Genomic DNA, 13035 nt, shown 5'->3' on the forward strand with positions numbered 1-13035 from the left:
ATAATAATGATGAGAGTGCTAAACAATTATATGTATTCGCAAAATGTTGTTCCGCTATACAAATATGCGCCTGAATGTCAGCATCGACACGTTGTCCTTTTCTTAGTTCAATAACTGAACAGTACGGCCCAAACACAAACCTTTCTTTTACGGAAGTGATTTAGTTCACTAGTGTGACAAATGCGTTTGCCATATCGACAAAGAACCTCTGAATGTGTGGATCAAAACATTTCACTTTTCCCCTCTTGAACAGCATTGTGCAAACCCGGGAAGAAATGAGCATTTCACTCATTACAGAGGTGCATTCTGAAAAAAAAAATCAATGAACAGGTCATAGAGCTGACAGAAATATATAAATCAAGTTAAAATTAGTAATAATTATAGTACAATACACACAATGCACACAATAGCTGGATTTTAGGCTATGCTGAGATATTGTTAGAAGAACCAGATTTTCAGTTATTTCCTAAATCGACTTGGAGCAGTGCAGATTTCCAGTAGGATGGCAGTCCAGAGGACCAGAGCGTAGTATGACAATGTTAGGCACGATTGTATGCAGTACCCTTTGGGTGCACTGCAACAAACCCAACCTCCTAGCAGTAGCACCCCAACCTTTGGTATAAGTCTGTACTACACAGGTTGGTAGTGTGGACGAGTGCCAGGCTTATCCCAAGAGGGGTCAATGTGAGCTGTAGGGGAGTTACACAGAGGTTCACAGTGACAAGTATTCAACTAAACACTTACACACAGTTTTTTTTTTGATAAAACAATTATAAATGTATTTACCTGTCAGTTAATGTAAGCCTTCCTCAGAAGGAAGCACCGTAAAACACCACACAAATACACTAAACAAAAATACACTGGGGGTCATCACCAGGTTGGAGGTAGCCATGGCGCTATTAGCGCCATGGCTGCCTCCAAAATCGTTCCGACTGCGGTCTGGTGGATGGAGCAATTACCTGTCCAGTCCGAGGTCGGCGGGACCGGTAATTCCCCATTCACCAGAGCCATTCCCTATTCCCATTTGAGCCCCCATAGGGCTCAATGGGAAGGCGGCAATAACAGTACCGCAAATTGCGGTACCGTTATTGACCCCGGTATCCCTTTGCGGGTCCTGTGCTTAACGCCTGGTAAAACCTGACGTTAAGGAAGGACCCGCAAAGGGAACTCGTAGTAGGGCGGTAAGGGATTACCGCCACCGGTGCCCTTACCGGTGCCAGTAATCCCTTACCGGCCACCTCGTAATGACCCCCACTGTCATAGTTTTCTAAATCAGCAAATACCCATTTGCGATGGCATACACGCACTACCTACACCCACGGATGACTTCAATAGCTAGGGTGCTGTTGACATTAATATATCACTGTTTGCATTTAGAATGTTCTTAGAAGTAGTGTCGAAGAAAAGAGGTGTTAGAATAAAGCAAATATCCACACAGTTATTCTCAATCAAGTAAGTACTTTCAATGACCCTGTGATGCAAATATAGTTAACCCTTTCCTGGAAGGAAGGTAGCAAACACTTAAAAAGGGATGAGAAGAGTCATTCAGGGAGCCAGGCCAGCCAAGGTTACGTTGGCAAAGGTCAGGTGAACTGAAGCACTTCTTGCAGGGAAGTGGAAAGGCTTTCGGAATGCTATAACAGTCTTGTAGGATAGAAGAACATCAAAGGAGGGCCACAAACGGATTACGCTTATGAAGTAAAGAAGCTGGCAGTGACTCTTCAAATGTAACCAAGCAAGTCTCCAATGAGGACAAGTGATCACACAACAAGAGGTAAATTCTCTTAGACTGTACAGTACTTTTAAATTGAAGAAAACGTGCAGCAGATGACTTCTGTTCATGTGCAGCTTTGCAGATTTCGCTGTTCCTGGGTCTCAGCCGTGGGGACAAGAGGGAGGATGTGGGGGTATTCTGGCACTGCAATGGGACTGTCACCACACGCAATCTTCAATACAAGTGGCTGTTCGGTGTTTCAGCTCCTCTTGTTTACTGCAAATAGCACCACCTCAGCTCCTGGCTGTCGAGATGGACTTTCCTTGCTTCTGGGGTCCTGCACTGTGTTGAGGGGGCTCAGGCTCGGCTAGTCCAGCTTCCAGGGAGTTCGCAGGATCTTACTGGAGCTCTGGACAACTTAAAAGCACAGCACACAAACTGGTTTTCCTCTCCCTGGTTATCCGGTTCCAGCAGCACTGCAGTGGATACTCAACCAGCGTTGAGAGGGTGTCCAGGTGGCTTACTTTGTAGTTGATTGGTCCCACCAACTCAAAGGGAGAAGTCATCCTTGCAGGAGCTTCTATTTCAATGCGAATTTGGAGTTTCAGCACAGCAGCAGGGCTTCACCGTGCTTCAAGTTATTCTTCAGATTCCTTCGCCCAGTGGTCGACTCTGCCTTCCAAGCCAAACAGCCTTGCCTTTTATGCAGCTTGCTCCCACTCATTCCAGCCTAGCTGTCAGTCACCCAGCAGGGTGGCTGTCCTTGCAGGACAGCCAGCTGGCCAGTCACCAAAGAGTGCATTTCTGTCTCCTAGGAGACTAAGCACAAGGCGTTTCGGGCACCTCCCTCGATTCCTGTCCCCGCCAGACACCCTGGAGCCAGACTCACTCATAAATCCTGAAAAAGACAAAATGAACAAAGGGACCAAACCTGGTATGACACACAGAGTAAATCTCAAACAGGACCTTTCCACAAAGAAATGTTGAAAAAAGAAGACTGGGCCATTTTTACCAAAATGGCACCCATGGGTGCTTTACCGTGGCTGCGAACTTAGCCCGCAGTAAAATCCCATAATGATAGTAAAAAGTAAACCACTGCCACCAGCCATTCAGTGAGGATAGGTTAACATCAAATATTTACATGAGAAGCTAGACAAAGGGATACTAAGTAACCCCTCCAGCGCCCTATTGTAAAATAGTGTGTGCTGGGTCTAGAAAGTTACGATGGTAAGTTAAGTCAATTTCACTTTACTGCTCTGGGAAACAGTAGTTTATCCCAGAGAAGGTATTTAAACCTTGGGGAAATCCCAAAGACTTCCCAATGTCACTGCACCGAAGGAGCTGTGTGACACAATGTAAAAGTTGATGCCTATGGAGCTTGTCAGACTCCACAACCAAAAGAAACACAGAGTTAAAAATCACAGTAAAATACAGTAAAATACATGAGAGAGTGGGAAAAAAGGGTCTCACTCTCTCCAGGTAAAAAAAAAATCAAGTAGTCAAAATCCAGCAAAGTTGCTGGGGGTCTCTAAGGTAGAGGGAATTGGCACATTTCTGAGAATTCTCCCTAACAGACATGGATTGTTCCTAGGATTCTCCTTGGTAGCCAGTCTAGTTTAAAGTCTGGAAATGGTCGCAAGATTACGGTGTGCCGCCCAATGTTTTTAGTTTGTCTGTCAGGTAGGGCAGCATAACCAGCAGTGGTTATGTTACCTTGTAGATGAAGCACACAGTTTTAAACCAGATCCTAGCTGGTATGGGAAGCCAGAATAATTTACGCAAGGTTGGTTTGATGTGGTCACATTTTAAGTTCTATGTGGTTTCATCAAAGTAAAATACTTTGTGGCAATTTTCTTTGCTTAAATTACTTTGTGGTATTTTTAATTTTTTTCATTTAATGGGGGGTTCCCTTACCTACCCCCAAAGTACCATCTCCCTACCTTTAACCATCTCCCTACGCTCGCTAACCCTCAACATGCTCTTACTTATCTTACCACTGTCAGGTAATTTCAGTGAAATAAATTACTCCAAGGTAATTTGCTTTGATGAAACAACAGTGTATGCACATTTCTTAGAGCTGGTGAGGAGGAATGCCACACTGTATGCTGGGACAGTTGAATAGCCGGGTGCCCAGCAAAGAGGGCATTACCCACGTCAATATGAAACATCACTTGGTCTGCATCACTGTTCATAGGTTTTGGTGTGGTAGGAAGGGCTTGATCTTGTATAGAGGTCTGATATCAAGCTAATTGAGCCTTTTTATCATGAGTTCTTGTTGGAAGGATATATTGCTATCAACAATGAAGCCTAAAGATTTGGCCCTGAAAGGGGGAAGAGGGAGAGTTAGTGGGAGTAAGCAGGAAAAGTGGAAGAAAACAGTGATGTGCCATTGGCAGCCTCAACACAGATAACATTGCTCGCTGGGCTTGGGGTGCTTTTTTTGGTCGCTAGCTGTGGTGTGTTGTTGTGCGAGTCTATGTGTGGTTTGTTTTGTTGTTGTGGTGTAGTGAAGTTTGTGTGGTTTGTTGTGCTGTAGGGTTGTGGTTGTGTTTGGTTAGAGTTTTAGAGGGTTATGCAGAGGGGTGAGGTTGTTAGTGAGTTGGTTATTGGTATCCCTGTCTGGAAGCGTTGTGCTAAAATGTCTACGTTCATTCCAGGTGTGGCCTGGGAACATCTCTGTATTTCTGTCTAGAACCGACATCCAGCAATATTCATAATCCTTCCTATATAAGGCCCATCAGTATTCACAACTGTGTCTAAATACGCCCCTACCCACCATTCAAGCCTGTCTGTCTGTGATGCGAGCAATTGTTCGAGATTCCATCCAAATCTGGCATATTCTATCCAGATGTGGCCATGGTCAGCATTCACAATCCCATCCAGCTGGACATGCCGTTCATGCAGGCTACCGCTCATACCTCATCCCAGCGTGGAACATGGCAACACCCACAATTACGTCCAGGTGTGGCATCTGCCATCATTCCCAGCTCTGTCCATGCCTGGCTCTATCCAGCATTCACAACTCCGTTCAAATGTGCCTTGCGCCTACACTCTGAATTCCATCCGAATGTGGCACTTGGTAGTGTTCATAGAGCGGGCGGGGTTGCTAGATGGAGTTGGGCTGGGATGCTAAATTCTATCCTTAATAGGGTTGTCGTTTGTGTCTCTTTCCACTTCTCGTCATTTCTTTGATTATTACACCTAGCATTGTTTATCCTGTTATTGTGGGAGTTTCCCATAGTCGGTTCTGGGGTTGTCTGTGTCCTCCTAAGTTCTGTCAACTTGTTCTTTGCGTTTCCTGTTTGATTGTTTAGTTGTTTCAATATGATTCTGTTGAGTTGAAGAGCCAGGTTTTCAGTAGTTTTCTGAATTGTAGGTGATCTTTGGTGTTTATTATTTGTTTAGGGATGGTGTTCCAGGTTTTTGCGGCCAGTTGAGAGAAGGATGAGCCCCCTAGTTTTTTCTTGACGTATGGTTTTGGTTCCTGGCGGATTTCGTTGCTTGATCCAAGGAGTCATGTTGGCTTGTAGATTGTTATTTTATTTTGTAGGAATTCAGCTCCCTGTCCGCTGGCAGCCCTGTGTATTATGCACATTGTCTTGAAGGTGATGCAATGTTCGATTGATGTAGTAATTTTAGTGCTGTTGGAAGTGGTCTCTTCTGGATAGTTTGAGGAGGAGTCTAGCTGCTGCGTTTTGGATGCTTTGAAGTTTCTTCTGGAGGTATTCTGGCATCCCAAGGAAGAGGTAGTTTGCGTAGTCATGTCTTGACATGATGAGGGTGACGATTGTGAGTGTTTTGTGGGTGAAGGAGAGGAAAGGTAGGATTCTTCTTGTTGTGTGAAGGAGGAAAAAGCATTTCTTGATTATTGCATTTATTTGTGGTTCTAAGGTTAGAACGTTGTCCATCAGGACTCCCAGATTTTTTACTACCTTTGAAGGTGTGGGCTTGGTTCCCATTTCCGTCCGCCAGGGAATGTAGATGTTGTTCTCTTGGTTTTTGGATATAATCATGATTTCTGCCTTTTCTGGGTTGATTTTCAAGTTGTTCATCCAGTTAAAGACCTATTTTAGACACTCAATTAGAGTTGAGTGGTTGGCTTGATTGTCATCGATTTTGTAGATGATTTGAGTGTCGTCTGTTTAGTTGTAACAATTAATTTTGTATTTTTGAAGATTGTGATTACTGTGGTCTGATAGTGAGGATCCCTGTGGTACTCCACAGTCGTTAACTCGTGGAGTATATTTGAATGGTTTTATTCATACAGTGTCTGTTCTGTCTGCTAGGAATGATTTAATCCAGAATAGTGCTGTGTCCGTTATACCTATATCTTCTAATCTTTTGGTAAGGGTTTTGTGGCTTACTGTGTCGAAAGCTGCAGAGAAGTCAAGGAGAATCAGAGCTGAGGTTGTTTTGGAGTCAGCATTTGTTTTTAGGTCATTCCCAGAAGGATAGTAGTGCTGATTCTGTTCCTCTTTCAGGTCTGAAACCGACTTGTGCTTGGTCTAGCAAGTGGTGTTTTTCTACTTGTTCTTGGGTTAGTTTGTATACGTATGTTTTTAGGAGTTTTGCTGGGTAGGGAATGTTTGAAATCGGGCTGTAGTTGGAGAGGTCCTCCACGTCGCCACTTGTTTTTTAAAAGTGATTTGATATATGCTGATTTGAAAGATCGTGATACAGATCCTGTAGTGAGTGAGAAGTTTAAGAGGATTCTGTAGTATTCTGATGGCGTTCCTTTTGCAAGGATTGATTTGTAGATTTGGGGGGGTGGGTGGCAGAGATCCATGGGTGATTCCCCTTTCTTGCTGTGTTTTACCAACTCAGTGAATGCCTCGCCTGATATTTCCAGAAGGTTTTGGAGTTTGGGCTGCGGTCTTTGTTAGGTCTGGTTGGTTGAGTGTTATGGTTGGTTGGTCTGTTTTGTATGATTTGTCAGATGTTGATTTTGTTCTTCAAATGGTCTGCCAAGTTGCTGCACAGTTTCTCTGAGTTGGGGTGTTGTCACGCCCGGTGGGTTTCTCATTTCTTTTATTATGTTGAACATTTCTTTTTGTGTGTTGTTGGCATTGGTGATCCTGTCATCATAATGCCTTCTCTTCGCCCTTTTGAATTTCCTTCTTGTATGCGCTGATTTGTTTTGGAACAGTGTTTTCTTGTCTTGTTTGTATTCTTTCCTCCATTCCAATTCCACCTTCTTTTTGTTCTTTTTCATGGTGCTTAGTAGTGGTGTGAACCATTTTGCCAATGCTCTTTTTTTGAGGGGGTAAATTGTTTTTCGGGCGATGTTTTCAATAGTATCTGTAATCCATTTGTGGAGTAGCTCTGCTTTCCCGTCGAGGTGTGCCATCTCGAGTTCTATAGTTGAAGGTTTGGTCATCTCCAGTTGTTCGATAAGGTTGCCAGTTTTAACGGTTTTCCAGTTTCTTTGTGTGATGGTTGTGTGCTTGGGGGGGTGGATGTGGACTTGAGTTGGTAGTTTGATCATGAATGGGATGATACGATGGTCTCTCCAAAGTATTTGTATCGGTGGTGCCATGGTGATAAGTTTTTTCTTGGTGAAGATTGCATCAATGGTGTGTCCTGTTGAGTGTGTTGCCCCTTTGACCAACTGTTGCAGTTTCATGCTTGTTAGCTGCCCAATTAATGAGTTTTTGGAGTTGGCGTGTTTTTCTTCAAACCAGATGTTTAAGTCTTCCAGGATTATTAGATGGTGGTGCTTGATGGCTATGTTGGTGATGGCTTCTATGAAGTTCTCGACAATGGTTGCATCATATTTCGGTGGTCTGTAAACCAGAATGAATGTGATGTTAGATTTTGGACGCACTGATCGGTGTACGACCATCGTTTTGCAGTTGATGATGTTGAGAGGATCATCATTTTTTATTTTCAGGTGTTCTTTGAATGCTATTGTGAGGCCTCCTGCTTTTTTATTGTTCCTGTTTATCTGAAGGCATTTGAAGTTGGTTGGGAGGCAGCTTTGGAGTGTGATTTTGTAGTTGTCATTCTGTGATAAATAGGATGTCAATGCTGTTGTCGCAGAGAAGGTCAAAAATCTATGTTGTGTTTTTTGACATGGTTCTTGTGTTTATTAGGTTACAGTGGAGTTTGAGGATGTGGGTTGGTTTGTGTTTAATTGTCGGCTTTGTTTCCTGAATGGTGTTGTTATTTCCTCGCAGGTCAGTCTCCCGTTGAGCTGTTGGTACAGTTGAGTCTGTCTCATAGAAAAGGTTCCTCTAGGATCAGTCTTGGCGTTAGGTTTGCATCAAGTTCCTCTTTAAAGCTTTGTGTCTGTCGAGTGGAGGTTCCTCTTGTTTTGATGATGTAAGGTGTTAGTGCATCGGTTAAGTTCTTGTTATTTCTAGCGTTGTCCGTTCCTCTTCTGCATGGTTGTGTTTGGTTATCTGCTGTTGTTGATTCGTATGTTGGGTTGGTTCATTCTGTTGACTTATTGTTTGCGAGGTATGGAGTTAAGTAGAGGGATTTTTCTCTTCTCTCTGTGTTTGTTCTGTAGTCGTTCCTGTCTGTGGGAGTGTGCTCTGCATTAAGTCTTTGGTGGTGTTCAGTGTGTTTGTTCTTTCTGCTCTTTGTGTTTGTCTATCCTTTGGTCCAATATGTTTGCATGGCACTTTAAGCTTTCTCTCCTGGCTGTTTTGTGGTTATGTACTGGGTGTGGGGGATTTCCCGGTATTAGTTTGGGTTCAGTTTGTTGGTGGTCTAGGCAGCTGATATTGCTTGTTTGTTTAGTCGCTGTCCCGAGTAGGGTTGACGAGGTTTGCTAGGGTTATTTTGTTGGGTTCTTCCAGTGGCTGTCCCTAGTGTGGGTCTTCTTGCGAGAGGTTGAAAGTAGTAACACACTATGTGGTGTGAAGAAGGGTATAGCTGGTAACTATAGAGTCGTCGGATGTCGTCGGCTAAATTTGAGAGGTGTGTTGGCCAGTCACATATGAGCGTCCTGTACAATGGGAGAAAGGCCTCTAATCAAGAATGCAATATACCCAGGGCATATCTAGATTTGAGCATCCTACACAGTGGGAGAGAGGGCCACAATCAACAATACAATTTGAAATAGGGCACAGCTAGATATGAGAGCCCTGCATAGTGGGGGAGAGGCCTATGCCTGACAGATTAAATTGGTGCAGTGCTAAACAGAGTTAGGTTTGAGAAACAAGTGAACTAGTGATTACAATTCTAAACACAGCTAGATTTGAGAGTCAATTGAACATTTGGGTGCAGTACTAAACAGAGCTAGATTTGAGAGTCCTGTATAGTGGGAAAAAGGCCTACGCCTAACAGAACTATGGAGTCTAATACTAAACACAGCTAAATTTGAGAGTCCTGTATAGTGGGAAAAGGACTGCGCCTAACAGAACAATGGAGTCTAATACTAAACACGGCTAGGTTTGACTCTCCTGTATATTGGGAAAAAAGGTCTAATACTAAATACAGCTAGATTCAAGAGTCCTGTATAGTGGGAAAAAACAATGGAGTCTAATACTAAACACAGCTAGATTCGAGAGTCAATTGAACATTTGGGTGCAGTACTAAACACAGCTAGGTTTGTGAGTCCTGTATAATGGTAAAACGGCCTACGCCTAACAGAGTAATCGAGTCTAATGCTAAACACAGCTAGATTCGAGAGTCAGTTGAACATTTGGGTGCAGTAGTAAACACAGCTAGATTTGAGAGTCCTGTATAGTGGGAAAAGGCCTGCGCCTAACAGAGCAAGGAAGTCTACTACTAAACACTGCTAGATTCGAGAGTCAATTGAACAATCGCCTAGGAAACATATTTGCCGGTGGCTAGGCTTCCTGGGTAGAGTAATTGCTCTACTCCCCACCTAGGCCACTCCTACCGTACTGGTCCTAGTAGTTGCTGGTTAACGGCTGGCTTCACTGGCTTCCCCTGCGGACACCTGCAGACACGATCTGGAGACACCTCAATCAGACCCGTCCTTTGCCTCAGGTCCTTAGCCTCAGGGGCTGCACGGGCGGAGGGCTGCCCTGGAGTCGTCAGATATGACCTTGGCGGAGAGCCAATCAGGGTTAGTGGGCGGGAATCATGAGGGGAAATGCAGCCGGAGGAAACTGGTGCCTGTGGGCTCAAATGTTTAACTTTTTTTATAACAAATGCAGGCAAAAGTGGATGGAAATTGGGGCATGGGGGCTCAAAGCTTTTACTTTTTAACAGAATGCAGGCAGAGAAGGCACAACAAGACGCACCCAGCATTCACCTCCTGGAAGGTGCAAACAAACAGGCGAGGATGATGGTATGAGTCACTAGACTCAGACTACATGGTCAGCTGGGTCCAATCAGGGGCAGTGGGTGGAAATCCAGAAGGGAGATGCAGCCAGGGGAAACTGTGGCCTGTGGGCTCCGAAGTTTAACTTTTTTTTAACCAAATGCAGGCAAAATTGGATGGAAACAGGGTTCTGGGGGTTCAGAAGTTTAACTTTTTTTTAAACAAATGCAGGTAAACGTGGATGCAAACAGGGGCCTGGGGGCTCAGAAGGTTAACTTTTTTTAAACAAATGCAGGCAAAAATTGATGGAAACGGGGAGGCTGGGGGCTCAGAAGTTTAACTTTGTAGCACAAAATGCATGCAAAGTGGATGGAAACTGGGGGCTGGGGGCTCAGAAGGTTAACTTTTGTAGCACAAAATGCATGCAAAGTGGATGGAAACGGTGGCCTGGGGGCTCAGAAGTTTAACTTTTGTAGCACAAAATGCATGCAAAGTGTATGGAAACGGGGGGCTGGTGGCTCAGAAGTTTCACTTTCGTTGCACAAAAAAGCGTGCAAAGTGGATGGAAATGGGGGAGTGGGGCTCAGATGTTCAACTTTTTTATAACAAATGCGGGCAAAAGTAGATGGAAACCGAGGCCTGGGGGATCATAAATTGAACTTTCTTTTAAAGGAGTGGCTAAGAGTGTGGGTGTGGTCTTAGTGGGGCTAAGCTTAAAGTAGGCACTCGTCATCCACATTTTAATTGTTTCTAGGCATAACAAAGGAAAGCAATATCTTGTGGGCACTTGACATTTAGTTACAACTATGCATCATATACATACTGCTCTATCATGATACTGTGGTCATCGAGGAGTCAGGCCAGTGATTCCCTATATCTGTTAAAGATGATTAGAGAGAGAATGAAATCATGAGGGACTCCAAAGTTGACAGGCCATTGTCCTCTGGGAACGCATCTGGACAGCCTCGGGTCTGCCGGACAGGTAGGATGTGAACTATTTTAGGATAGTTCCAGTGAAATCCAACCTGTGTGCATGGAGGGTGAGACGTGTCTGATGATTAACTGTGTTTGTCACATTCGAGATGACCAGGAGAACTAGCAGGCTCGAGGCCCCTTTACCCATTTACCAAAGTTGAGATGCATGTACAGTGTCCCAGGCAGGCCAAAAGGTTCAGGCTAAAATAAACCTATTAGCACATACCAAAGTGTGAGCAGGTTGAGTTTTGCATCATAGAAGGCACACATATTACTTGTAGTTAGTTTTGACACTTAGTAGATATATCATAGAGCAGCACAGAATAAGCAACATATATATTAATGTTGTGGTTGCAGACGATAGAAATAGGGCACACCTATAGGCCCTGTGTTTAGAAGAAGTACACACATTTATGTTCTTCAGTGAGGTGTGAGCTGAAGTAGGTGAAAGATGGAGTCAGACAGGCACTGTGGTAAGAGTGAGGTCAGCATGTTAACATTCCAGTAGTGCTGCCATATAGGATTTTAAGGCCTAGTACAAAATGAACAGAACGAAGGCCCTGATGTGTAGCTGTGGCTCTGTTCAAGACAAATCCCCTATATGTCCGCCAAGAGAGAAACCAAGGTCAGAGACACCTGCAGTGCACTGATAAACGCTAATTATATCCAGCCGCAGAGCCTGAACATGGTAGGAATGGAATGTTAGCTGTCGGGAGGGCAGCAGGGTTGGATTGCCCCCCGTGGCCGGCCCAAAATCGTCCCTGGGAAGTGGGGACTGGTTTCTGGCCATGCCTAGGCCGGTTTGGACCAACAAAATAATGTGAAAAAAGAAATTTGAAAACAGATCTATATATATATATATATATATATATATATATACGCACGGTAGTGGCCATGTAGTTATGGTTAAGTTGCTGTTTCCATAGGAAGAGCACTTTTTGGGCGGCTTATAACTTCGCTCTCCCTGGACGGATCCTCACCAGACTTTGCAAAAAGAGTAGTTGGGTCACTCTGAATTTATTTGCAAAGTTTGGTGAGGATTCGTCCAGGGGGGGAAAAGTTACAGCCCGAACCGCTGGATGGATTTACACCAAATTTGCGGCAGGAGCGGCGGCCTGGTTCCAAAAGCGTGCTTTTGTAAATTTGGTGTAAATCTGTCCAGTAGTTTTTTTTAAAAATGACCAAAATGTAAGGCAAAAAAATTAGTGATATCTGTGTTCGCTTCGCGGACGGACTTCCCTGTTCGCTCCGCGGATAGCACCCCGATTGGCCCATGGGCTTGCGTCATGTCCGAGGACATGCAACGTGTTCGCTGATTGGACGGCAGTCGACCGCGTACAGCGCAGTGAAACGTGGATAAAAAATTGTATTTAGTGCAGCGTGTTGGCGTGTAAGAGTGTTTGGGGAGGGTGGGGGAGTATGAGATAGGTTCAATGTTTTGTTTTTTTATGTGCTAGACCTTTTTGTTGCGTTCGATTTGACCGCGTACAGCGCAGTGAAACGTGGATAAAAAATTGTATTTAGTGCAGCGTGTTGGCGTGTAAGAGTGTTTGGGGAGGGTGGGGGAGTATGAGATAGGTTCAATGTTTTGTTTTTTTATGTGCTAGACCTTTTTGTTGCGTTCGATTTGTCCGCGGAGAACACGGCTGTTCTAACATTTTGTAAATAAACTAAATGGTGGGGTGTTTAGAGGACGGAGTATGTGTCATTTTTGTTCGCAAGGAAGGTAAAAATGAGCTATGAACACTCACGGTGTACTTAATTGTTCGTAAATATACAAACTGGGGGTGTCCTCAGGACGCTGTCCGTATTGTAATCTGTCTAGTTGAATGTGTTCTAAGAACACTCGCAGTGTCCCGAAATGGTTGCAATTACACAAAATGGGGGTGTTCTGAGAACGTTGTTTGTATTGTTCGTTGTCAGGGTGAAAGTGTTTTAAGAGCACTCCTTTTGTTCGCTAATAGTACAATTTCCTAGGGGCGTCAACCGACTTTTTGTTCACTAAAGAAACGATAAATCCGGCTGGTGTGCGCCGACATTATGTGATAATCCTATGACTGGCGCTATTGACCTGGCTGACTTGCTTTTGCGACACTAAATCATATCT

This window comes from Ambystoma mexicanum, chromosome 6q, assembly GCF_040938575.1.
Source record: "Ambystoma mexicanum isolate Mex_15411 chromosome 6q, UKY_AmexF1_1, whole genome shotgun sequence".
NCBI lineage: Eukaryota > Metazoa > Chordata > Amphibia > Caudata > Ambystomatidae > Ambystoma > Ambystoma mexicanum.